The 27528-nt window shown below is 35.8% G+C and overlaps 1 long non-coding RNA gene across 2 annotated transcripts in view; it reads left to right on the top strand.

Moving 5' to 3' along the window:
* LOC130010699 (uncharacterized) overlaps positions 1-27528 on the top strand; it is a 122344-nt gene that overhangs the window by 40792 nt on the left and 54024 nt on the right. For both annotated transcript variants that reach the window (XR_008785975.1, XR_008785976.1), the window contains exon 3: positions 26009-26236. This is a non-coding gene — a long non-coding RNA (uncharacterized LOC130010699). The remainder of the gene's footprint in view (positions 1-26008; positions 26237-27528) is intronic.

The raw sequence follows: 27528 nt of genomic DNA, 5'->3' as shown, positions 1-27528 counted from the left end.
AGCAGCGGTAGCAGCAATAAGAAATCTGTGAGATTAAACCGAGGTCCGATATATATGAAATTATAAGTTGTTAAATTGTTGCTGTTAATTATTTGCTCCTGAAATAAAGTGTTGAAGATCCATTCCAAGAATCTGTATTCATTTCTGATACTTAGAGAACACACGTCGACGAGCTACATTCCCTGAAAGTCGAACGGTGTTATATGGTGGAGAAAGCGGGCAGAGTGAACAAAATTGTCTACTCTTGATTCCGGTACAGCTAAGCGAGATAAATTGTAAACATATTTGGAAGAAGAAAGGATGGATATCAACTTTATTCTTCCTTCAGCAGCGGTAGCAGCAATAAGAAATCTGAATCAACTACCAATGTCTTGGAGTCTCAAACAGGATAGGGGTTCTACAGAAATCAGATTTAAATGGGGCTTCTCAGAAAAATCATTACCCAGTCCGGAAAAGAAATATCGTTCTTTTGCCAAAAGACAAAGGGATAGACAGCGGCAGCTCGAATTTTTTGCTAAGAAGGATGCCCAAAAAGTACAGATTTCTGTGAAGTACAGATTTCTGTGGTCTCCAGTAAAAAGGATGTGGGTGTCCAAAATGTTCCTGATACTAAAAATGTGGCTGTTGGGAATAACCCTGTGTTAATGGTGACAAGAGAAACAATGTGTCATCCTGCCAATAGCCATGATAATGGTTGTCAAATAAATTTTGACAGTGAGGCAGCGATGAAAGATGTTTCAAGTTCTAGTACCAAAACTACCATCAGTCAAGACCATCAACATGTAGGAATTTGTTCAACAAATCCACCTGTTCAAGTATCCGACAAAGTGCTTAGACAAAGAGTTAAGAACACAAAACAAGAATATCTCATTCAGTGGAAGAATTGTCCAGCAACTTCGAATTCTTGGGTTCTGGAGGAGGAACTAGATTATAGTGCTCAACAATACATAAATGCGAATTCAAATAGAATACAAGGACCCAGGTTACGTTTACCTGATGAAAAAGTTAACCAGTACAATTTGCAAGAACATTATTTTATGCCTCACATGAATCCTATGTACAGAAACAGAAATTATTATCATGAAAAAAGGGATATATGACCGATATCTAGGTCATATGTTATTTTATTATTTTTCATTTCTGTTTTAAATTTCAAATCTATATTTTAATTTTCATTATTAATGCTTGGTTAGTCATTAGAGGCAGGCAGCAATTAACCTGTCAGTCAAATTATGACAGGCTGGCAACTAAAGTGGTTGATCTGTTAAGTCTCATCTAACTATTGTTTTAAATGCCTTAAGTCTTAATCCTTCAATAATTATATGTTTATATCAACACTTTCTAAGTAACTGATTTGTATAAATAGACAAATGTATGTTAGATGAGGATATTAGTTGGAGAGACCAGCTTAGAGAACATACTAGTTGAAGGTCCGATATATATGAAATTATAAGTTGTTAAATTGTTGCTGTTAATTATTTGCTCCTGAAATAAAGTGTTGAAGATCCATTCCAAGAATCTGTATTCATTTCTGATACTTAGAGAACACACGTCAATGAGCTACATTCCCTGAAAGTCGAACGGTGTTATAATACCCCACACAAGAAATGCAAAACAGGTATGTTGAAGAAATCGTAGTGTATTTATAAAGGCATAACATTAAGGGAGGTAATTCAGACAGGGTTAGGTAACTACAGAAAATCTAAAATAAAATTTAAATTGGATCATTATTATCCAGTATGTAGTCGGTTATATACTTACAAGAAATGTCAAACTTGGTATGTTGAAGTAATGGAAGTTTTGAAATTTCTTTTAAAATGCGTAATTGTGTAGCGCCTTTGGCAGTGCATTTAAAGTAAAGAGATTTTATTCGGGAGAGAAATAGTTCTTTATCGTTACATATTGTCAAAAATCGTAATTCCTGTGAATAGAAAACACTATATAGCGTGGTATGTTACTATAGATTGACGGGTATTTTACTACTTCAAAACCAAATTTGTCCGTTTTGTTGAGAGGGGTTGGATGGCTGAACGGTTAGCGTGCGCGCGCTGTATCATAAAGTCTGCCATTTAGTCGACTGGCGTTGTTTCGAATCCCCGGTTGTACGTGACAAGGAGTAGGGTGCCTGTCCAACCTCGTTGGTTTTCTCCGGGTCCTCCGGTTTCCTCCCACGGCAAAAGACCCCTATGCGCAAGCGAATTATTGAAATAAAATTAAACCATATGTTAGTCCCGAAATTACCTAGTTTGTGTCAAGTGGACGTTAAACCCCATTTCTCTCTCTCCCCGTTTTGTCGAAAATACCGACATTAAATTTATTGTTAATTATATTGATGTTAAGGTCAAGAACAGATGCATTTATAGTACCGGAATTTTTTTTATTTAATATTAGTTCAGGAGGATATATTTCACTTTTATATTTGTTGAAATTTCCGTTATCATTGATAGGTGTTACGTTATCAATGTATCGGAAGGTATAATTTAGACTTTTAGCTACTTTGTAATCTGTTTTTCTTTTATGGTCTTGAAAGTCGAATTTGTATTTATATAAATGTGCGTTAGCCATAAATGGGGCGGGGTCAGTTCCCATTGGCAAACCAATGGTTTGTTGCATTATCTGATCCCCAACCTCAAATATGGCATTATCAATAAGGAAATGTATGATATTCTGAAATTTTTCTTTATCAAAAACTACAGTATCGGCATTGCGACGTTTTATAATCCATTTAGCATCTTCTGCATAAATGGCCATCAAATTTCTGCCTTTCCCGAAAGCTCCATTAAAGGCTTTATCTACAAACCAATCTAAATTATCTTTAAGATCTGCATGTTGAAGCATAGTATACAAAGTAGAAAAGTCGAACATTTCTATTGTGTTTGCATTAATTTTTTTATTGATTTTTTCTAAAGTGTCTACTATAGGTTTATTTTTATCAATTATAAAAAAACTATTATTTCCAGTATAGCTACGAAGTGTTCTGCACCAAATGGCATGTTGGGTTTGGCATAATTTAAGCCCTTTGGTGATAGTCTTGGCTAATGGTTTCGTTTGGCAGATACTGGAGGATATTATATATCTCTAAAGATTCTATTCAATCCAATGTCTTGTATATGTTTATCTGTAAAAAGGATTTTACATAACACGTCAGGTTTTTTCTTTTGCACTTTATGAGGCTGTATTGAATGCTTAGGTGAAAATTTACTATTTATCAAATCGGTTATAACATCGTAATATTGAGGAAGAAAGCGTTCATTAAGTTGATTAGAAATGAAATGAAATGAAATGGAGTTTAACGTCCTACTGTTCTGCTCCTAACCTGGGCTAATGAAGACGGGCATACGCCATACAGTGTGCTATGAGGGAAATTTTGCGGCACTCTTATATCCAATTCCAACTGCCAAGGGATCTTTTACGTGCACGCCAATGTGTACACGGGACCTCCGTCCTGCATCACTGACAAGGGAGAACCATGCCGGAAAATCTGGATGTACTTTCTCGGCTAATGCAGGGATCGAACACCCGACCTCCAGGCTAGCGAGCTAGCGTCTTACCCACTTAGCCACGTGATCCCCATTAAGTTGATTAGAATAGATGATATCCTGTATGAGGACACCAAGTTTCTTAGCTGTAGATTTTTTCAAAGTGTGTATAATTTGTCGGGCTAGGTTGAGTACACAAGTTGCACAGGACAATTTATCGGAAGTATGGCATTGACATACAGAATACAATTCATTCAAAATACTTTCTGGGTCTTTTTGAAATTTCGATATTTTTATAGAACATTTTTTATTTTGAAATTTATGATCATGTTTTTTGTAACAATTTCTTGTAATCAAAGTGTTTTCATCACGGTTACTATAATCGATGTTTTTAAATCTATCATTGAGACCATAAGGGAAAATGGTTTGTAATTTTATTATCCAAGTTTCTTCTGCGTGAGTTCTTTTTTGTGTAACTGCAGGATCAATTTTGCCATTACTGAGGTGTCCTGAACCAGGAAGTTTTTGAATTATTTGAACTCTGTATTCAAAATCCTGACATGGATTTTGTTTGAAATGTTGATATAGTAGTTTGTGTGCATTTTCAGAATTTCCTGCTGATCTGTGATTATTAAACCTTGTTTTACAAGATTTACTAGTTTTCCCAACATACTGTAATCTGCAGTAATTGTAGGTTAATATATACTATATTTTGCGTATTACAATTAAGATTTTGATCTGTAGAAATATGGTAGTATCTACCAGTAACTGAGCTATCAAATGTGTGGGCTTCATTGTAATCAGTACATAATTTACACTGTCTATAGTTACAAGCACCAAAAGACAGACTACAAAATTCACAATTAATATTCGAATCAATTAAATTATTAGGTAGGTTACCCGTATGGGTAAAATTTGATGCCACATTAGTCGAAATTCCTCCCCCCGCAGCCAATTCATCAGAACTACCTGCTAGACTCTTATTGGTGAGATTAACATGCGGAGTCACGTAAAGTGTTCCGTGTAGAGGGACAAAATTTCTCATAGGGTTGCTAGCCCTATGGCAGGCTACACCAGGTGGGGGCTGCCCACTGGTGCTTACATTTTTTCTAGTAAGAACCATATTAGAAAAATCGGATAAATATAAATAAATAAATAATGATGACGAAAAATGTGTAGTGAGTAAACAGAAGCGAAACCCGACAACGAGAACATTCTACAGTAGGAAGGGTTAAAAACTCTACTCTAATAGTAAGTGCAGGGGCACTGCACCACACAAAATTTACACAAAAACAAATACACGGACAGGACATCACACTCAGGAAAACACAAACATACAGACAATTAAAAAAAAAGTGAATGGATCCGGGGGCTAGCCGTAAGCGTCCACTGCGCTGTACAGTCCCGGGTCTGTAGTGACACAGACTTCACTCAAATTTGAAAACAATTAGGAATACAACCCAAAGAACCCATTGTGTAATGCCAGCATGAGTCATGATCTGCTATATGCTACACGAAATACGAATGTAAGCATATGTAGTAAAATTCAACTATACAAGTAACCACTTCGGTGAAATAAGAATGACTTCGCGAGAGAATCATGCAAAATTAACAAAAAAAAACCGGCACAAGCGGTGTCGGGCAATTTTGACCAAACTTTGCAGATTTGGTCATTGGGTACTCCGTATACCCCACATGAAATATGAGGTTCACCAACCCTGTAGTTTACGGAGAACCAGCTATGACCATTTTAGAGTAAAATAAAACGTCATTTTTTTTTTAAAAAATCCCTAAATTCAAATATTTCGCATAAATTGCCTATTGATTTTTTAATTTTTTAATTCATTTTTTTATGAATGATTTTGTCTACTACTTCAATATATATGACTTTTAAATTTTTCCGAAACCATTTGAGGCTATGAGGAATTTATTTTGAGATGTAGATTTTGCTATATGCTAAAACATATAAATTTCATGATGCTATATCTCACCCACTGCGGGGCTGAGGACAATTCTATTAATAATGAAAGTTGGGGACTACTAATACTAATATTTGGTTATGACAAAATGACTGGCACGGATTTCTTTAATATTAAATTAGATGGTCGAACTTGAAGAAATTAACTTCATTTTTGACATCATTTTTCCATTATTAGGCCAGATAATGCCCCAAGCAACCGACTTCCAGCAACCCTGTGTAGGGCCGGTACAGATGATTCGGGGTTCCACAAGGATCAGTCCTTGGACCTGTCTTTTCTGTAATGTATACTAAGAATTTAGGACAACTATGCAGATGATACACAGCTGATCGCAAATTACTCCCTTTCAAAAACTGTTCCATCCCCTAATTGTAAACATGACATTAAATCATAGAACTAGAATACTAGTTCTACGATTAAAGATAGGATGACAAGAAAAATGTTGAAATTAAATTTAATTGAATTAAGTAAATCAGAATGTATTTCATGTGGTCCAAATACACATCTGAAAAATACAAGTTCAAATGATGTGGTTGTACGAGATGCAATATTTGTACCTTGAGACACTGTGAAGTCCTCTTAGGGTCCAATTTGAGCATGGACAGTCACATTCGTGAAATTTGTCGAAAATGTTATCTTCGGTCCAGGAACATTGGCCATATAAGACACTTTATTAGCCAGGAAGCAGCTGCTACACTTTTATGTTCTTTAGTATTTTCAAAGATTGACTACTGTAACAGCATGTTAGTAGAAACATCTAGTGCCAATATTTTAAAAAAAATCAACTTGTACAAAATACCACAGTTTGAATTCTTGCGAGATCATCAAAATACTCTCATATTACTCCTGTTCTGAAATCACTCTATTGGTTGCCATTTCATGAAAGAATCATCTTCAAATGTCTGTCTTTGACGTAAAAGTGTGTGAATGGCTTAGTTCAAATATACTTATCTAACCTTATGTAAATACAAGTTCCCTTGCGTAACCTCCAGCCGAACACACCTTCATCAGTTGTGTTGCTCAAGGTGGAAATTAAAATCATTTGGATACGGATCGTGCTCAGTGTCGTGCTAAGTGAATATGCCTAAAATGCGGAACAATCTTCCAGAGATAATTAAATCATCTCAAAATTCTTTCTTGTTTTACATCAAGATTTAAAACTCATCTTGTTATCAGGATTAATTAAATTAATTTAATTGTATGTGCATGTGACATGCCTCTGTACATGGAGTACGTGAGCTATATAAATGTACATATTATTATTATTCGTCAAGCCGAAGTTAGATTTGCACTCCAGCATTGTAATCAGCTGTTCATTTTCCCGTCTTTTGCACAAATAAAATGCGGTTTAGTAACCAGTTATCCGAAAGAAACTACAGTTGCATATTCCTGATGCAATAGCCCGAGAAATGCCGCTCTGGCCATTGCTGGATTGACTTCTAATACTTACTTTTTTTTAGGAGTGTGTCTATTCTTCCCGTTCAATAAAATAGCTCCTAAGTACAGTCTTTCGTTTAATCTGGGGTCTTCCCTAAAACTTTGGACAGTGTTTTTTAAAAGGTATTAAAAACGGTGAAAGTATTGTTCGTCTCCAAATAGTATTGTTTACATTGTAGCCATTTTGATAGCCTCGTTTGTCATGCAATTAGTTTTTCTGCAATATTCTGCTATGCACTGGTTAATGGGCATAATAAATTTCGTGAATCATGACGTAACGTTCTGTAAACATATTTGGAGCTCTGTTTAAACCCAACTGATATTGTTAGGTATTGGTTGTTAATCGACTATTGACCAGTCATAATTTGGAACAGAAATTTGCTTTCATTACAGCAGTGTTGAGTGGAATTAGGTCTAATCAAACGAAACACTGCGGGGAGTATGCTACAACAGTGACCTTACGCTCATATACTATTTGTTTTTATCTTTTTGAAATATCGTTTGATTCGTTTGTCAAGTATAGACAGATGTACATGACTACTACACTATTTAGTTTTTACGATTTGCTGTTCAAATAGTCATCCTCCTTCTACTAGATCATGAGAATATATTGCCGAATTAATAAAATGTTGAAAAATAGTCTAGAGAGATTAATTGTATTTACCAAGAACAGCTCTTTTGGCATTTACAGTAAATTAAGCTTTTCAAAATTTTAACGGTGTAATTGTGAGCTCAGTTTTCGTGATTAGATACTTATTAGATATATATAGATAGATAGATGATTAGATAGATACACTGTAACCTTGGTATCGTTTAATCTTGCGTAAATAGCGCTAATTTCTAATTAGCAAGACTGTTCAATAATTAGTTGGACCGTTCAATTTCCCGAGCCGTGATTAAAAATTAGTCAAGGTGTCCAATTACGCAAGGTGTTAAATTTTGTTGTCAAACATCTAATTTCACGAGCGATGTTAAGATATTACGATGTGTTCGTTCATTTTTGCAGCACAATGTTGAAATACTGTATTAAGTGTTAGTTTTAGTACTGACGTCTTTCGATACGGTGAGATATTATTTTTCAGGATTCATATGACGGCAGGTATCTGTAATGTTATTATCCGGGGATTATTTTTCAAGATCACTACGGTGAAACAGATGTTGGATTTTTAATGGCGACGGGACGGTTTCGAAGCAAAGCTTTCTTGAGATGCACATACCGTTTCATCCACAATTATAAAACGTGTATTTATATATCCATTTAAAACAGTATTTCCCACACTAACAACACATCCACGAATAATAAATCTCACGCATCTGATTTACGTGTGTACACGTCGACTCCCTACCCTGATTAAATCCTTTTGTTTAAATGTCTTCGCAATTAAGACTAACAGCATGGATATTGCACCAATCATATATTACATAATATGGGATCTATAGGAAGCATTTTGGGTTGAAGGGTAGTGCGATTATCTCGGGCAATAAACACAGAAGGCTTGTAGAATTAATACACGTGTCAGAAGCTAACAATATGTCTGTTGTGTAAGACAAAACGTGAAAATAAACTAATAATTCGAACTCTTTATTTCTTTTTATTATTGAACGACGACCCTTTTTCGCTGAAGATCAAATAAAACTTACTAAATACATTTCATGCTTATATTTTATATGTAACGCATAACTTTGCCAAACTTTATTTCAGAGAAAGCCCATTTAAAAAGGAATTGTATCATATATTTAAGTTTAATTTTTCATAAAGAATGGGGATATCGTAAATAAGTTAATTCGATGTTTTTGTGGCATGTACTATATTAGATGAGATCGAAAGAGCATTTTAGATTAGGGGTTACAGAACAACAAGTAAGGTGGAATTAAAAAGACAAACGGAACTGTTCTTCAGACTGAATGGCGAGCCAATCTTAAAATTTTACTGAGTTCGTGCTGCCATACTTTCTAAGCAGAAATAGCTCTTTGGAATTAATGTCTTCATTAGAAAATTTGGCATTTACCTGTGACAATAATTTTAGCTTCGTGCAAAAATCGTGAAGCATATAGTTTCAACTTGGAAGAAATGTTAGAAAATATCTAACAAACAATCAGCATTGTTGATTGTAAAACATTCTTGGTTCATTTTCTGCTTGAACGATTGCTGAATACCATGGACACGTACATGTATATCGGTCCGATAATACCTTGCTAACTTTTTCATTTTGGCACCAGAGAGTCTGGTTGATGCATACTGTCAGTCAAAGTTCCATAATGAGAATTGACACGTAACATCAAAAGAAACCGATTGACAGAATGTAGACGCCCCTTTAACAACAAACTGTTACCTTGCTGTAGTTGTGTGGACAATATGACTTTTATTGTTAATTGTCAGTAGTAATAATTACAAATTTTGAAAAGAGATGTCGATGTATTTGTGATTTTACATGTAGCTTCAGTCCATTCAATAACCTGCATTTATTACTTGGTTGATGCATACTGTCAATCAAAGTTCCATAATGAGAATTGACACGTAACATCAAAAGAAACTGATTGACAGAACGTAGATTCCCCTTTAACAACAAACTGTTACCTTGCTGTAGTTGTGTGGACAATATGACTTTTATTGTTAATTGTCAGTAGTAATAATTACAAATTTTGAAAAGAGATGTCGATGTATTTGTGATTTTACATGTAGCTTCAGTCCATTCAATAACCTGCATTTATTACTTGGTTGATGCATACTGTCAATCAAAGTTCCATAATGAGAATTGACACGTAACATCAAAAGAAACCAATTGACAGAACGTAGATGCCCCTTTAACAACAAACTGTTACCTTGCTGTAGTTGTGTGGACAATATGACTTTTTATTGTTAATTGTCAGTAGTAATAATTACAAATTTTGAAAAGAGATGTCGATGTATTTGTGATGTTACATGTAGCTTCAGTCCATTCAATAACCTGCATTAATTACTTGGTTGATGCATACTGTCAATCAAAGTTCCATAATGAGAATTGACACGTAACATCAAAAGAAACCGATTGACAGAACGTAGATGCCCCTTTAACAACAAACTGTTACCTTGCTGTAATTGTGTGGACAATATGACTTTTTATTGTTAATTGTCAGTAGTAATAATTACAAATTTTGAAAAGAGATGTCGATGTATTTGTGATGTTACATGTAGCTTCAGTCCATTCAATAACCTGCATTTATTACTCAAATGGTTTCTAATTTAGCAGAATGTGAAAATAAAGAAAACACAGTTACACTTACAATATGACTAACTAAGAAGTTATTCGTCGCGATTTGGCCGGACCCCCACTCCACCCGTTACATGTAATACCAGTTTGTAACAAGTAATTGTGATTACTGTCTTACGGTAAAACTCCTGTTTTTAGGAATGTGGATATGTGAGATTGTCTAATTTTTTTTTAAATCGGTACAGACTTGAAAGTTCGCTCATGCAGAGCGTCTTCTGAACAAACTGATGTTTAGTCATCATATTTGCAGTTGACATATTCTGTCAAAATAATTCCTTACACCGGTGGTAATTATTTCATTGCATTGTGCACAAATGTCATTCCTTAAATAGCCCCATGCCCCTTTAACAACTTATAAAGCATGATTTTCTGTTAGGCAATTTATTCTACACTGTTTGATGTGCATTATAACTATTGAAGAGGCTCGAATTCATAAGATCTGGTCGTTAGATGTGTTTACTCTGTGTGTTGATGGATAAAACAATCAGAATTAATATTTGTGTCTGATAATTATTGGAAACGGAACAGTTTTTTTTAATTAGGATATTAGTGTCTATGGCATGAATACCGTAAGCAGTTTGTATTTGGAATTTACAAGTTGAAAGGGTGTGAGTTAACCCGTTCAAAAGCAAACTCGTGCACGGTTAAGGTAATACTTGACTCGTATATAAATTGATTAGAATAAATCAGTTTTACTCATTGGTTGTTTATATTGTTTTATTTACCTAATAATCAACCAGATTGGCTCGTCATAACGACAGAGATTAGTTCACCGATGTTTTTGTAATAAAGAACAATAGTATTGTTTGTTGATTAGCGTTATGATTTTAGACAAAATGATAAGTTCACCAATATTTTTGTAATAAAGTAGACCCGTATTGTTTGTTGATTGACTTTATCTCATAATTTAAAAAAAATGGCGATGGTAAATATTGGGTCAAAAATAATTCCTTAAAGTGCGCCGGAGCCCCTTTTAGAAAACAAAGTGGCTACGTGAAATTTTATACTTTGATCATTTATATACGGGACATTTCTGTTATTCAAACCAATCTGCACGTGAATGACTACATAACAAGTTGACAGTTCATCATTGATTTGGGGTTCGTGTGGAATAGGCTCTTCGGTCGAAATACAGTTATTCTTTTCTAAAATAAAACGAGTGCCTTGGATTTTTGTGTGGATTTGATAGCGGTTATAATTAACTAATATTCTCTTACATAGAAGACTTGTGTTGTGTTCAGTTCATTTTTACGGCAAGTACGAGCTTACGTCTGACTTGAAAGCGTTTTTGATTCCCGTTGCAAGTTCTATTTATGTCTTATTTCTATTTGTAAGACCGATATCCAAAATACCTTTATAGTTTGCAATTTAAAAGTCTATCTTTGCCGTAATTCTTAACTATACACTCTTAATACAGTAAATATGCAAAACAATTTGAACACAGCATAAATATCTAAACTGTATAATACATGTATAGACTTATGCATACATGTCCTTTAAAATGTTCTAAACATGCAGCTTTACATGACTGGTTGGAAATATAACCACAACTACAACTAAACGTTAATGGACTGGCTCCCAGATGTGCTGAACTGAGAAAATACATCACCCACAACCCCAAAGATGTAATATGCCTCCAAGAAACCAAGCTACTACCAACCAAGAACGACATCTACTTGCCCGGATACACTTGTCAGAGAAGGGACAGACCGGGCAGCACGACACGTGGCGGCGGTCTTGCCATCTACGTCAGTGATAACTTAAATTATATTTCTGTTTCGCCTGACGTAGAGGACCCTCTAGAAGCAATGGGCATAGCCATCACATTGAGCAATAATACAAAATTGACAATAGTGAATGTCTATGTACCCCCAGATGTCACGAGAAAACCAGTTGACTTCCAGTCACTTCTCGACCAGCTTCCTCAGGGCGAATTTGTGTTTTGTGGGGATTTCAACGCAAAACACGTCCTGTGGGGGTCACCGAGGAATGACTGTCGGGGGATTAGCCTATGCTCAATAATAGAAGAGAACGACCTATGCGTACTGAACGACGAGAGCCCTACTTTTGTTGGAGGAAATGCCCCACCTTCACACCTGGATCTCGCGCTCTGTACGTTCGGTATGGCAAACTGCTGCGACTGGCAAGTACACGAAGATGAAACACCCAATTGGTAAATCAAAGAGGCTGATTGGGCTAACTTCTGTGTAGGCTGCCTTGGGTGGAAAGAAGAAGACATCATCGATGCCAACATCGACGTGTACGCAGCCAACATCACGAGTGCTATTATAGGTGCCGTAGACGACTCCATTCCCAAGACTTCTGGAGGGCAATCAAGGATTAGAAAACCTTGGTGGTCACCAGAATGTCAGAAGGCGGTTAACGAAAGAAAGAAGGCACTATGCCTACGGAAACGCCACTACAATGAAGTCAATCACCAAAACTACCTGAAGTTGAAATACGCCGCAAGAGACACCATCCGGAAGGCACAAAGCGGACACTGGATGACATTCTGTAATGTGTTGAATCAAAACACGCAAACAGGTGCCGTCTGGAAGAAGCTGAACGCCATGAACGGGAAGCACAGATCATTCAACATACCAAACCTAAAGAATGGAGATGAGTACGTTACCAACGGCAATGAAAAGGCAGATCTACTTGCAAAAGCTTTCGCTGACGCAAGCAGGGACGAAAACCAATCACCAGAGTTCCTGAAGAGAAAGGAAATCTTTTACTCACAGTACCCTTCATTAGAAATTGAACCTAATGAAGGGGCTAAACCAATCAATCTACCCTTCTCTAAGGAGGAGTTAAATAAGGCTCTTTCCCTCAAGAAGGATAGTGCAGCTGGTAAGGACAAAGTAAAGTACTCGATGCTCAAACATCTGCCTAGAAATGCCAAAAGGATACTACTAAACTTCTTCAACACATCCTGGCTGGCAGGAGAGGTACCTAAAGAATGGCTGAAAGCCAACATCATCCCTCTTCCAAAACCAGGTAAAGAGAGAACAAAGGCAGAGTCCTATCGACCAGTAAGTTTGACATCCACACTGTGCAAAACCTTGGAAACAATGGTTAACATACGACTACAGTTTTATCTGGAGAGCAACCGACTGATCAACGAAAATCAAAGCGAGTTCAGGAAAGGGCGTTCAACAACGGACCACTTGGTGAGACTACAGCAAGTCATGTCGCAGGCACTCCTCTCTGGGAACCTGTTATGTGTCGTGTTCGTAGATTTAACTAAGGCTTTCGATTTAGTCTGGCTAGACGGGCTGCTCTTCAAGTTAGGACGTATTGGTAGAACGGGCATAATGTTTCGGTGGATCAAAAGCTTTCTGAGCGATAGAAGGATACAGGTGAATGTTGGCAGATTCCTGAGTGCCGTCGAAACATTAGAAAATGGCACGCCTCAGGGGTCGGTTATCAGTCCCACTCTCTTCAATATCATGATCAACGACATACAGAAATCTTCCTACCTCGACACCAAAACTGAGTTAGCTAAATTTGCTGATGACAGTACCATATGGAGGAAAGGGAGGAACTTCTGTGAACTACAAAAGAACATGCAGAAGGCCTTAGACAAATTCATGGCATGGGCAAACGATTGGGGATTCAAAGTCTCGGAGAAGAAAACAGTCGGCATGCTTGTAAGCAGGGATAGAGGGATAAGCAGAATGACTCTGTGTATGAACGGGAAAACCATCGAGTTTAAAGACCAAACCAAGTTCCTTGGCGTAATCTTTGACCGAAGGCTGACCTGGAAACCGCACATCGAAGAGACTGTAGATAGATACACCAAAATCCTAAATTTAATGAGGAAAATAACGGGCAGCACTTGGGGCCCAACAGAGTCACACTAATGACGGTGTATTGTGCTCTAATACGATCTGTATTAGACTACGGCTCTCTGGCCTTCATGAACTGCACGCCATTACTCTTAAGGAAGCTTGACACCATCCAATACAAAGCTCTGTGTATTGCGACTGGCGTAGGGCAAGGGACTGGGAGAGAGGCACTACTGCAGGAAGTCGGGGAGTTGCCCCTATCCCTAAGAAGAAAAGAACTAGCGACAAGGTACTGGGCTAAGATCTCGCAACTGGGCGAAAGATCCCCAACCTTTGTCATTCTACAAAATACAAGATATGTGAGAGATCCTAGAAAGAAAAGCTTCGGCCAGGGTATCAGGGAAACAATCAAGGAAATGCGACTGGGGGAGCTCGTGACAAACGAACACGACCCCCCAGCAATTGCCCCTTGGACGCTCCCTATCCCGTCGGTTAATCTAGATCTACTACAAAAAAACGACAAGAAAAACAACCCCACTGCTGCACGTGCTTTCTCTCAAGAACACCTGGAAGACAACTGGCCGTCTGATGACTGGGACCAAGCAGGAATAAGCAGGAAACTGCCCAATAACTGTTCGGTGTACACTGCAGAGCTTGTGGCCATTCGTAACGCTATATCATGGATTTCCCATCAAAAGCCTAGTAAGTTCGTCATTCCAAGCGACTCTCTGAGCAGTCTGATTTCAATCCAAAATGACAACTCGGACTCAAGGCCAGAAGTGATTTTGGAAATCAAGCAGCTGTACCAGAGGGTTTTAGAGAAGGGAAGCAAAGTAGAACTCGTGTGAATTCCATCACATGTAAACATTAGAGGAAACAAGGAGGCAGATCGACTCGCCAATGAAGGTCTCAAGGACACAGCACCACTCCGCACCATAGACTACATCACCACGGAAATCTACAGTATGGTCAAAACACAGGTCAATTCAATCTGGGAATTAAATCTCGTTGAACTTGACACATACAGATTCCGGCTGGATGACAAGATCTACACAAAGACAACACTCAATCACCCTAGAAGAAATATTTGTAGACTGATATCGAAGCTAAGGGTGAAAGAGCGGCTGCGAGACTACAAACACCAAGTCATCAATTGTGAGTGCGGAGAAGAATGTACCACCAACCATGTCCTGGTAGACTGCGAGGTATACAAGGAGGAGAGAAGGGAACTAGTGAGAACAATGGAGACCAACAACATACCATTCAACACTAAGAACCTACTCTTCCCGAGACCAGATCTGAAACTGCAAATCTTCGAACAAATCCACGCCCTAATGGACACAGTTGGACTAAGTAGAATAGTGAAGTAAGAGGGGGTCACGGTTAGACGGGCCCGGCATCTAAACACTAAACTACATAGGGGATTTATACCAAACTGGCAGGATAGTGGAGTAAGGGGGAGTCTCGATCAGACGGACTCTGCATCTAAACACTATTCCACCAAAAACGGACACCAAACCTACAGAGTGGGATAGTGGAGTAAGGGGAGGTCACGTTAAGACGGGCCTGGCACCTAAACACAAACCCCACAAAGATGACATCTACCAAACTAGCAGGATAGTTGAGTAAGGGGGAGTTACGGTCAGACGAACTTGGCACCTAAACACTATTCCGCAAATAAAACTGATACCAAACCCAGAGAGTGGGATAGTGGAGTAAGGGGAGGCCACGATAAGACGGGCCTGGCACCTAAACACTAACCCCAAACGATGACATCTACCAATCCAGAAGCAGATGAGATCATCTGCCAAACGATATGTTTTATATTAAATAAAGGGAAGAACTTCCCACTAAACCAAATCCATGGCCTAAGGCCAAATGGAAAGATTGCAAAATCATATTCTAAAAAACAAGAATCAGCTTCGGCTCTCCTATGTCTTGTCTGCGATATCACTTATGTGGAAGCAGACGTTTAACACCAAGAACTAACTAACTAACAAAAGGATTTAATCAGGGTAGGGAGTCGACTTGTACACACGTAAATCAGATGCGTGAGATTTATCATTCGTGGATGTGTTGTCAGTGTGGGAAATACTGTTTTAAATGGATATATAAATACACGTTTTATGATTGTGGACGAAAAGGTATGTGCATCTCAAGAAAGCTTTGCTTCGGAACCGTCCCATCCCCATTAAAAATCCAACATCTGTTTCACCATAGTGATCTTGAAAAATAATCCCCGGAAAATAACAGGCATTACAGATACCTGCCGTCGTATGAATCCTGAAAAATAATATTTCACCGTATCGCAACAGGTCAGTACTAAAACTAACACTTAATACAGTATTTCAACATTGTGCTGCAAAACTGAACGATGACCAACAACTAAACACATCGTAATATCTTAACATCGCACATGAAATTAGATGTTTGACAACAAAATTTAACACCTTGCGTAATTGGACACCTTGACTAATTTTTAATCACGGCTCGGGAAATTGAACGGTCCAATTAATTATTGAACAGTCTTGCTAATTAGACGGGTCGCTTATAATTCAACACGTGTCGAGAAACTAAACACTAGTTAATTAGACGCTTGGTAATCAAAATTAAACAGTGAGAGAGAAATTTGATAGAAGTAAAAACTGAGCACAATTAGCCGAAATTTAACAATATTTATGAATAATTGTACACCGCGAAGAAATAAGCGCTATTTACACAAGATTAAATGGTACCAAGGTTACAGTGATAGTAGATAGTAAAGTATAGCGATATTTTTTAATTTGAAATACTTATTGATAATAAGTATTTGTAGTTTTGATAATGAAATCATTTTTTAAACGTGAATTGTTTGATGAAAGTATATTTATTTGTTTATTTCTATTTCTATTATGGCTCGTCTTAATGGAACTGGAACCCACGTTAATTTGGTTTCCAGTGCCATATTACACTTTTAAGTGTGTAAAAAAAGCAGTTTATGTTTCGTCATTTTTGTTGAAAATCGTCATTTTGGGACAAAAATGGAAATTATTTACTACTAAACGGGTCGAGTGCCACCCAATTTTTTTCTTGATCTTAATACTATAGATCATTGCCTTTTCAGTCAGCATTCCAAAAACATACTTAAACCCGTAGTGGGTGAGATATAGATAAAATAAAAATAAAAATGACATACCTAAATTGAGCTATTTTAGCACCTTGCAGCACTAAGTCCCTATACCAAAAACCACTCAATGAAAGTCCATCAAACTTTCAGAATGTATACTCACTACCCATATCTGCTACCCTATAAAGTTTCATTAATCTACTCGCCGTAGTTTAGTTGTACGCCATAATTGAAAAGTGGCCTTAAAATGATGACTTCTTTGGCTTTTTTCGGTCTTAAAATTTCAAACTTTTTTCTACACTCTAAAAATAGTTCAATTGATCTAAAATTGTGGCAATGGGGTTTGGAGGGGTTACCCATCATACATAAAAAAATTGGTGAAAATCGGTCACCCACCATGTGCCGGTCCCTGCATGGTTCTCTCGCAAACGCATTCTTAATTATTTTAATGTATTATAAATGTTTCATTACCGAAAAAAGTAAAAATATGCGACAACTCATGTTGACTACCCGGACGATTTAGCTGCTGTGGCGTATTTTTCGTTGCCTGGCAACCTATCTTTTGATATTGTATTCTATTAATCACTTTTTCATGTGGACGTACACAGTGATATGGTCAGTGGAGGATTTACAGCAACAATATAGTTGCTGCCACAGTATTTCAGATTATTATTATTTAATTCATGTGCTGGCGATAACCAGCAGCATTTTTTTTTATGTTCCGCAAAGATAAACCCTGAAGAATGAAACGGCAAACATACATACATAAACACCATAGTCATAACTATTATCTTGCATAGTTATTTCTTTCAATTATTGATTTCCATGTGTTTGATCGTACTGTCTCAATCTCATTAATAAAACTGAGCAGTGTGTTCAAACATACAGCACCTCTACTAAAACTTACAAATGAATCAAAGTACTTGATTGTCTTTGATCTCACATATACTACCAATAAGATCCAGTGACTTGCAGTGTACACTGGAACTAGTATCATGTCATATTGTAAAATATTTCTACCTTGGTAGAATTCTACTGCATTTTTTAAATTTCCATCTATTCTGGTGTAGCAGAAAATTTATTCCGACAATTTTTGATTGCCTTCATTTTTATCTCTTTGTGGTAGGTTTTCATATACACATTTATTACTTAAAGATAGATTAGATAAAGAGCTGACAGTTCTCACTATAATAGTTAAAAACTAGATAATGTAAAGGGAATGTGCTGAAAATTTCTGTTAAATTGGGCCACTCTGAACCAAGATTTTAGCGATTGAATTTTTGGCCTAGCCTCAATCGTCATGACTAAAGTCAGTATGATAAAAAACACTGTCTCGATAATCCATTTCATGATTAAATTATGAATGGAAGTCGAACAGCAAATCGGAACCTAATCCAATAAACATTGCAGGATAGCGATGTCATCGAGAGTTGATTATGGTCTGGATAAGTTAATTAATGTCTAATTAATAATTTAGATAACATTTCAAGCCTAAAGAAAGTCCTGCAATAGGCAGATTAAGCTCTTGCATAATGTACACTCAAAGCCATTAAAAACGCAATGCCTAATTCGTGAAATATTCTGGTAAACGTTTTCTTGGGCTTTCCTATCTTATGGCACATAGGTGAAACTTGTGATGGGTCTCTTTTTGTGAAGTTCTGGGTTTGAACCCAATGTCAGTTCTCGGTAATGAACTTTGTTCATGCAAACACAACGCTTGTCTTTTTCATACGCCCACATTGAAATGTGGTTGTATATTGTCGTCGTGCCTATCCGTCCGGCGGTCCAGCTAAAGTTAATATCCGATTGACTTTAGATTTATACACAGTGTTTAAGGTCATGAGACGAAGAAGTCTATTGATTTTCAGCGATTTTCTATAATTACCGCCAGAGTTATGGCCCTTGATCACTTAAAAAAATCTTGTAAATTCTCTTGATGCTAAAGTTAATATCTGATTGACTTTAAAGTTATACATAGTGTTTGAGGTCATGAGACGAAGAATCAATTTGATTTTCAATGATTTCCGATAATTACTGCCAAAGTTTAGTTATAGCCCTTGATCACTTAAAAAAATCTTGTAAATTCTCTTGATTCTAAAGTTAATATCTGATTGACTTTAAAGTTATACATAGTGTTTGAGATCATGAGACGAAGAATCAATTTGATTTTCAATGATTTCCGATAATTACTTCCAAAGTTTAGTTATGGCCCTTGATCACTTGTGATCTTGTGACGCTCTAGAAGCTAAAGTTATCATCCGATTGACTTCAGATTGATACACGGAAGTTTAAAGTCTTGAGATGAACAAGTATATTGATTTTCAATTAATTTTTATGACTTGAACAGCTAAATCCTTGATGTTAAAAGTTTCATATACTAAACGTTAGCATGGGGCAGAACTTTATAAAAACCAAACAAATTCTAATGGTTTTCTGAGAATTACTTAATGAGTTGTTACTCTTGATCAGATTTTAATGTATTATAAATGGATCTTACTGATGTGTTTTGAAAGATGGACGCCATTTTGAATTGAAAATGAAAAGTAGTGAAAAATCCACATTAATGGGCTTGAACACATACACAATAGGTCGTGGTTTAGAGAATCTGTCTCCTGTCATTTGGCGGTAGCGATTCAACTCGTCGACCCATCATACTTGGCAACGGCAACGGCATCAACTGATTTCTATTGTCGTCGTCCCTGTCATCCGTCCGTCCACAATTTGTTTGTGGACACTCTACAGGTCACAATTCTTATCTGATTTTGACAAAACTTGAAATATAGGTTTATCTCCAAAAGATCTCGGCTGCTTTCGATATTGGCATGTATCGGATCTAAACTTCATGGATTATGGCCCCTGTTTTTAGCTTGTTATGGCCCAACATTTTTAGTTTGTGGACCCTATAGAGGTCACAATTTTTATCCGATTTTGTTGAAACTTGAAATGTAAGTTTATAACCTAAAGATCTCGGTTCCTTTCGATATTTGTGCATATCGAACCGTAACTTCCTGAATTATGGCCCCTGATTGTACGAAAAATCACGTTTTTAGCTTGTGGACCCTATAGAGGTCATAATTTTTATCCGATTGTCAAAACAGTCCAGGGAGAGAGAGAAGAGAGAGAAAAAGATAAATGGAATTTTACGCCCACTCGAAACAAACTATAATTTGCTTGCACATAAGGTCTTTAGCTTTGGGAGGAAACCAGTGGACGAGGTTAGATGGCGACCCCATTCCTTGTCACGTACAAGCGAGGAATCGAAACCACGCCACTTGACTCAATGACAGAACTTACGATCTAAAATGCATGCGTTATCCAAGGAGCCACCCAACCCCCCTCTTACCCAAAGAATATTAAAATTAAATAAATACTATTATTTGTTACATTATGAATCACATAAACAAAAAAAACATTAGCTGACTACTGAGGCATTTGCCGTGACCGAAGGCTATGTATTTCTATTTTAAATATATATAAAAAAAACCCAATAAAACTGAAAGACAACGGATGTATCGAATTGCTTGTTCGTTTATTTTGATATGTATACTTGGTTTAATGGAGTATCAATTACATTCGCTTCGCTTTGTCTCTCTGAATTAGTAAATTTCAAATATGTCCATTGATGCATAACTGATGATTGTGTAAAGGTATCTTGTATGTGATGATCAACCAGGGACAGTAAAAGATGAATTACGTAAGATTTACATAAAGAACTGACAGTTCTTGCTATAATAGTTTAAACATACATTATGCAAGAGTTAAATCTGCCTTTTGCAGGTCTTTCTTTAGGCTTGAAATGTTATATAAACCATTAGACATTTATTAACAAAACAACTCTATTGTACACCTGTAACACTGAAAATAAATTCATATATATATATAGTCCCCCTCTCCCATTATAAACTCATATCACTGAAAATAAATATATATATATAATTTAATAATCCCACCCCAACCAAAAAAAAAAGTTTCCCATTTCCCATTAGGCATGGTTATCTAACAGTTTTTCTCTAATTTTCATTGAATGATACAAGTATTTTTCAAGGTTTAGCAGTTTTATATTATTATCGCCGTGATTCATGAGATTTTTTAGTTTGTGCAGTGATGGAAAAGACCAAAAATATCGTGAAAAATATTTGGATATATAAGCGGGACAGCACAGCAGAAAGTGGAATTCATCTTCAACAGCTTTCTTATTACAACATTTGCATAATCTTTTATATCTTTCGATTTTATTATATCGCCCGGTTTCAATGCTTAGTTGGAGAAGACCACAACGAAAATGACATATAACAGTTTTATACTTGACTTGAGGTACGTTTCTGGTTCATGAATAGTTTTATATAATTTATAAAACCGTAGTTTACTTGAATCTTCTACTGTGGCGAACCATGTCTGGTAAAATTGATCTTTTATACGAATTTCTATTTGTGGTAAAATTGATATATCAAAAGCATTTTGTTGATCCCATATTATATATAGGAAAACCCCACGTTATTTAAAATCAATTTTATTTCAGTTGCCCAGTTTAATGAACCACGTAGCGAATCATTATATAAAAGAGTATATACATTAGATAATAATGAATTCTTTTCCTTCAATACTTTGAACCAATATCTTATTATTCTTATCTGACGCTTAATTATAGCTGGGGACATTCCTAATTCGCCTAGCATAGCAGCAACAGCACAGTTTTTACCTACTTTTAAAATATATCTCATAAAATCATTTTGTACTTTATCAATTGACTTAGCATTATGAAAACAACCAAACTTCACAGGCATAGTTAAAAACAGACGAAACTATAGTGTTAAATAATTGACAGTAAACAATTGGATTAAAATAAAAGTTTTTTGTTGAAGTTAAAAGTGCTCGCATTGCTTTTCTGCCCTGTGACGCCACACGTTTTTCTGTTTTAGAAAATTTACCATTGTCACAAAGTAAAATACCCAGATATATATATTGATTAACAATATCAAGTTGTGTTTCATGAATATAAAATTTAAGTTTAATGGAAGCCTACCACGGTTAAATATAACTATTTTGGTTTTCTTAGCATTTATTTCTAAATTCCAAATTTTACAATACTGGATAAATTTATTTAAAAGTAATTAAGTAATTGTAAAGTTTCCGGTTTCATAGCAAAGAGGGCAGTATCGTCTGCAAAGAGTAATGAATATATAGTGATATTTTCTAGGTGTTTAAAATTTGTATCATCGTTGGATAAAAAATCTCTTAGGTTGTTAATAAATATTAAAAATAAAAGCGGGGACAATGATTCGCTTGTTTAACTCCTGACATACTAAGAAATGATGTAGATAATTCACCTTTAAACTTAACAAAACTGCTCACTTTACTGTTCATTGATTTGATTATAGTTATCATTTTAGAGCTTACACCGATTGAATTAAGTTTATAAAACAACTGATTTCTGTTTACTGTATCAAAAGCTTTACACAGATCTATAAAAGCACAATAGAGTTTTTGGCGATTGTCTAGTGAATGACTAATTAATCCATTAAGAATAAAAAGAGCATCAATTGTACTTTTATCTTTCCTAAATCCAAACTGAGTTTCATCTAATTTATTATTCCTTTCGCACCAAGTGTACAGTCTGTGATTTAGAATGATAGAAAAGATTTTTGAAAAAGTTGACATTATTGAAATTCCCCTATAGTTGTCCTTTATATTAAAATCACCTGCTTTGGGTACAGGAACTGATATGCTATCTTCCCAGCATTCCGGAAAAAAACCACTATCATAAATTAAATTAAAAATTGTAACCATAAGAGGCAATAAAATATCAATACTTTTGCTATTGTTGAAAAAAGTTAAACCAAATTGGGGATTAGTTTCAGAAACTTTGCCATACACACTTTCGAAATACTTTAAAAATTCACATGATGTCAGATTTGACGCTTTGAAATTTTTCTTTTTCATTATGGCATCCCAGAATATTTTGGAGTTAGATTTAGAAAGGGCACACAGATGAGATCCCAAGGCTTTATTATATTTCAACTTAGACTTTCTTTTGATTTGATTGAACTCACTTCGATGCAGATTAAATAATATTTTATTAAACTCACAACGATTTTTTAGAAAAATATTTCTACTTTTATTGAATTTATTTCGGGCTAATTTACAATCACTGTCAAACCCTTTATTTTCTTTAAGATTTCTAATTCTGTCACGAAGACATGGTTGGTTTTAGTTTTTCCAAATAAGGAAACAGTTATATCACGAAAAACATCAGTGATATCTTTCACAAGAATATGAATGTTACCGTTATTACTCAAAACAATGCTATTTAGGGCTTCATACTACCTCGCGAAATACATTAATTCTCGATATGTCCCATTTAATAACCTGTTCTATCGTCGTGTTTTCTCTAACATCATTCCTTATATTGTCATTGATATCTATTAGAGATTTAACCTGTAGTTTAAATTATTTTAGAGGTGAATGGTCCGAAAATTCAGTTATATCTAAAACTTCAAATTTATGTATAAGATTTAAATAATCATTTGGGACTAAGAAGTAATCTATAACACTTGTTCCTCTTGGTGAGCAAAACGTAAATTTACCTAAATTTTTATCTTCGTCTAGCCTACCATTGCGATTAAACAGTCGGTTGATTTGCATAGATCAATTAATTTGTTTCCCAAAAAATTTAAAACTTTATCTTGAGATTGACGAGGAATAATATTTCTATTATTACAAACATGAGCTAAGGTGCCAATATATCTATCTAAATTATCATTTTCTATTTGTTCAGATTCCTCTCGTGTTCTGCCGTTGAAATCCCCACATATCAAAGCTTTACCTATGCAGGAATAATGGACATAAATCTGTTCTATCTCAAGAAATATATCAAAATTACATATATTGGCGTGATTATACAAAAATAATATAAACATCTTCAAAAGATTCAAACAGAGATCGATCTAGCTTAACAACACATAAACCCACGGTTCAGTGTGAACTACAGACACATATTTATTTAGATTCGGCTTATGTAGAATAGCTAAGTCACCATAGATTGAGTTACGTTTACCAAGTTTATATAAGTTGCCACGATTCACGAACACCCCAGGTGAAAAGTTTTCAATTGATATACTCTCCTTACTGTCTTTTAACCAGGTTTCACATAACAGTACCATATCAAAATCAGATATATAATTGATAAAGGAATTATCGTCTATTACTGAATTCAATCCATGAATATTCCATGCAGCTATGGCAATATAATCAGTTGACCCGAACCCTGGGAATGTCCTAGCATCTGTTATACAGATCTGGTGTTGGTAACGTGAACCGATTATCATCAGGAAACTGAATGGCATTTGACCTTCTTGAACGTGCGCCAACTGTTTGAAAACCTTCGTTTGATGAAGTGTCAAAAGTTTCTATTTGTAGGGGTAGATGATAGCGGACCCCGAGAGTTCAATTCCTGGATGGTGTTTGGAGCTGCATCAATGTGACTTGAATCAATTGATTTTAATCCCGTTTGGTCGTTAACAGGTAGACAATTATTGGTGATAGTTGCTGCGTTGGCAAAAGTACCCTGTGGCCTTATGAACTGGCTAAGGTCGGTATCATAATTGACTGTAGATATTTTACCATCTAGGGATTTCACCATAATTCTACCATGTTTGTCCAACAACCCTCTATAAGTTTATTTTTGTAAAGGTCTCTGGTTTCCTATACAGAATCGACCTCCTTTAATTAGGGCTTCGTTTATATATATTTTGAAATTTCTGTCATTATTGTTTGTTTTTTGAAAACAAGAGATCTAAATCGATAGCTTATAAATCGAACTATTATGTCCCTGCAATAACCTGGGCGCTTTGAATGTCAGCGATTTCCGATAATTACTGCCAGAGTTATGGCCCTTGATCACTTCAAAAAATCTTGCGGACGCTCTAGAGGCCAAAGTTAATATCCGATTGACCTTAAATTTATACACAGTGTTTAAGGTCATGAGACGAAGAAGCCTATTGATTTTCATCGATTTCCGATAATTACTGCCAGAGTTATGGCCCTTGATCACTTCAAAATATCTTGTGGATGCTCTAGAGGCTAAAGTTAATATCCGATCGAGTTTAAATTTATACACAGTGTTTGAGGTCATGAGAAAAAGATTCCTATTGATTTTCAATGATTTCCGATAATTACTGCCAAAGTTATGGCCCTTGATCACTTTGCAAAATCTTGTGACGCTCTAAAGGCTAAAGTTATCATCCGATTGACTTCAGATTGATACACAGAGTTTAAGATCTTGAGACGAACAAGTATATTGATTTTCAATGAATTTTTATGACTTGAACAGTTAAATCCATGATATTAAAAGCTTTGCATACAAAACGTTGGCATGGGGCAGAACTTTATAAAAACCAAACAAATTCTAATAGTTTTCTGATAATTACTTTGTGAGTTGTTGCTCTTAATCAGATTTTAGTGTATTATAAATGTTTCATTACCGAAAAAAGTAAAAATATGTGACAACCCTGGTTGACTGCCCGGACGATTTAGTTGCTGTGGGCGTATGTTTCGTTGCCTGGCAACCTATCTTTGAGATTCTTTATATAACCCATGACAAGTGACATGAAGTGACTGTGAATATGAAAGCTTTCATATCTGCCTAGCAGATCTAGTTATTATTATTACTATTATAAAATGGGGGCGTGGATGGGCGAATGGGTAGCACGTGTGCACTGTATCATAAGGTCTGTCATTGAGTCAACTGACGTGGTTTCAATTCCCCGGTTTTACTTGACAAGGAGTAGGCTTTCTCCGGGTCTCCAGGTTTCATCCCACTGCTAAAGACCCCTATAAAATAATGTCCTTGATTTGTTTGTGGCAAATATTTTCATTTATAATTATAGAATTAAAAGTTAATTGTTCATAAGTCAATGATATCAACATTATCAGTGGTAAAGTAATCTTTTGCAATATTTATTTATTTCAGTGGACTGGGCAGCTTTGGCTAAACAATGGATGGCACATAAAGAAGGACCTGCTCCACCATCCTCACTCTTATCACAAGCACATGATCCTCCTCCCCCCCCTCCCCCCTCAAACTTTGATGCTCACCCACCCCCCATACCTGTTCATATTCTTTCTCTTAATTTACGACAAGAACAAAATGATATGGACATATCAGATGAGGAATCCGGTGTACACAGTAGTAAAAAAGGTAATTTTTATATGCCCACATTGAAATATTGTTGTCACATCCATCTAAATACCCTCTAGGGATTAAAGTTATCATGCAATTGATTGGAAATTTATCCAAAGGGTTTAGGAGACAAAAAACTGGATGTTGATTTTCAACAATTTTTATATGCCCAGTGTTTTGTGACTTTCCGTTCCGGAGTGATTCCCCCATTGCCAAATATCTTAGTGAGATGAAGAAGCCTATTTAATTTCAATAATTTCCGTTTATTACGTCTAGAGTTATGGCCCTTGTTTCACTTTGTTTGACCTTGTGAACGCTCTAATGCCAAAAGTTAAAATCCGATCTTTGTGACATTTATATGCATTATTTAAATTAGTGAAACGAAGAAGCCTATTGAATTTCAGCAATTTTCGTTTACTACATCTAGAGTTATGGCCCTTGTTTCACTTTATTGAAACTTGTGAACGCTCTAACGCCAAAAGTTATTATCCGATCTTTGTCAAATTTATGTGCATGATTTAAATTAGTGAAACGAAGAAGCCTATTGAATTTCAGCAATTTCTGTCTATTACTTCTAGAGTTATGGCCCTTGTTGCACCATGTGAACGCTCTCACGCTCTGCCGATCTGTATGAAATTAACATGTGTCATTTAAATTAGTCAAGAGAAGAATCCCATTGAATTTCAGCAATTTCCGTTTATTACTTCTAGAGTTATGGCCCTTGTTTCACTTTGTAAACTCTCTAACCTCTAAAGTTAACTGTCAATCTGTATGAAATTTATATGTTCCATTTAAGTTATAAAGAAAAATCCTATTGAGAATTTCAGCAATTTCCGTTCATTACGTCTAGAATTATGGCTCTCTTCACTTTATTGAACCTTGTGAACGCTCCAACGCCGAAAGTTATCATTGGATCTTTGTGAAATTTATATGCATTATTTAAATTAGTGAAACCACGAAGCCTATTGAATTTGAGCAATTTACAATAATTACTTCTAGAGTTATGGCCCTTGTTTCACTTTGTTAAACCTTGTTAATGCTCGATTGATGAAAGTTATCATCCGATATGTATGAAATTTATATGCATCATTTTAATTTGTGAAACAGAGGTTTAGTGAATTTCAGCAATTTCCGTCAATAATTTCTAGAGTTATGGTGATTTGCGAACCTTGTGAACGTTTGAATGACAAAAGTGATCATGTGATCTGTATGAAATTTATATGCATTATTTAAATTAGTAAAACGAAAAAGCCTGTCAAATTTCAACAATTTCTGTAGATTACTTCCAGAGTTGAGACCCTTGTTTCCAT

This window comes from Patella vulgata, chromosome 2 (genome assembly GCF_932274485.2).
Source record: "Patella vulgata chromosome 2, xgPatVulg1.2, whole genome shotgun sequence".
NCBI classification, from domain to species: domain Eukaryota; kingdom Metazoa; phylum Mollusca; class Gastropoda; family Patellidae; genus Patella; species Patella vulgata.
The sequence above is the reverse complement of the archived record's forward strand: the minus strand, read 5'-3'. Positions and strand labels throughout refer to the sequence as shown.